This window comes from Gossypium hirsutum, chromosome D05, assembly GCF_007990345.1.
Source record: "Gossypium hirsutum isolate 1008001.06 chromosome D05, Gossypium_hirsutum_v2.1, whole genome shotgun sequence".
NCBI classification, from domain to species: Eukaryota; Viridiplantae; Streptophyta; class Magnoliopsida; order Malvales; family Malvaceae; genus Gossypium; species Gossypium hirsutum.
Genome location: NC_053441.1, coordinates 45,538,921 through 45,540,353, shown reverse-complemented (window position 1 = coordinate 45,540,353; position 1,433 = coordinate 45,538,921). Strand labels below are relative to the sequence as shown.

The 1,433-nt window shown below is 31.5% G+C and overlaps 1 long non-coding RNA gene across 1 annotated transcript; it reads left to right on the top strand.

The window, feature by feature from the left end:
- The first annotated feature begins 533 nt into the window (after positions 1 to 533).
- LOC107902936 (uncharacterized) lies at positions 534 to 1,223 on the top strand. Its single transcript, XR_001685640.2, has 2 exons — positions 534 to 688; positions 862 to 1,223. It is a non-coding gene; the product is annotated as an uncharacterized lncRNA (long non-coding RNA).
- The last annotated feature ends 210 nt before the right edge of the window (positions 1,224 to 1,433 follow it).

Sequence of the window (1,433 nt, the reverse complement as noted above, 5' to 3'; positions counted from 1 at the left end):
AATTGAAAATAAATTCAAACTTGATTCAAAATTTGAATATTGAATCAAGTTTAGCTTGAGTTGGATTTAATATTAATTAATAATTTAAAAATGCAATTAAATTTGTAAATTATTAAAATCAAATATTAGAATTTTGAACTTTAATTTACTTAATAGCTCAAGAACCATTGATAATGTTGCGAGTACATATGCATCATTTCTGTTGCAAGTAAAATATGGTACTATATTTTTTATTGATAACTTAAATATGTTGATGGCTGAGTTAAAAAGGAGTGGAATACAAAACAGGTTCATGGTATGTATGGCGGCGACATATAGCTTGAATAGAATGGGGCCATGTTGGGATTGACATTTTGGAAGGTTCGTCCAACATGTGATTGAGCATTGACATTTCAACCATGTGTTCTCAATAGCTAGACAGATGATGAATTCTTGAGACATCTTTTTACCAAAGTCAATGAATTTTTTGGTCTATAAATACTAAGCTACAAAGTGCCAATTATTGCTCATCAACCCCATTGCACGCCTCTGCTATATTTCCAAGCTTAACGCCCTTATTTTGTGTCACAAGATTTCTTCAGAATGGCATTAACCCACAACTCATTTCAAGTGAAGATTATGGTGGTTTTCTTGGCCATCATGCTTCTCATGTCCTCAGCAGCTGCAAGAAGCCGATCCAGACATTACGGTTTTGACTTTTTTCGTCATTCATATTTTTTCATAATTAATTTCAATAGCATCAATCATATTCATAATCGCAATAAACACAACACCAATGAAAATGTGCTTCTAGCTCATAGACTAATTGCGGTTCATTAAATAATCTTACTTGATTTTCATCCTGATGATGTTGAGTTACAGGTCGGAGACATCCTCGAAATGACAATAGCCCATATTACTACAGCCCTTCCCAAGGTCGGAATAATCCTCCATATTACGATAGCCCTTCCGACACATATGGTAGTACGGAAAGTGGAGGGGGAGGCGATCCATGCTGTAATTAAGAAGCTCTCTAACTTTGAAGAAAAGGAATGAAAGGAACAAGGGCAAAAGTCACTACTTTATAGAAATTTGTTGTTTTGTTTTAAATAAAGACAATATATATATATATATTGGACCAAGACAATAAATTGCTCAAGACAGCAAAATTTACTTTTATTTTTCTCTGTAATAATGGTACTTCATTTTATGTATGGGTCTTGTGCTAATGTCATTTCTATGAATTGTTTCCATTATTCCCCAATATTGTTTTCTTATTATACCTTAATTATTCTTTCTTTGTTAAAGTAAAACTTTTATTAAAATCCAAAAGGTATAAACTTACCAAAAAGTTAGTATGACTAGAACATTGCATAAATTATTATAAATATCATTTATAAACTTTATTATAAAATTTCAAAATGTAAGGAGAAGGTGAATACAAGCGAAATGGT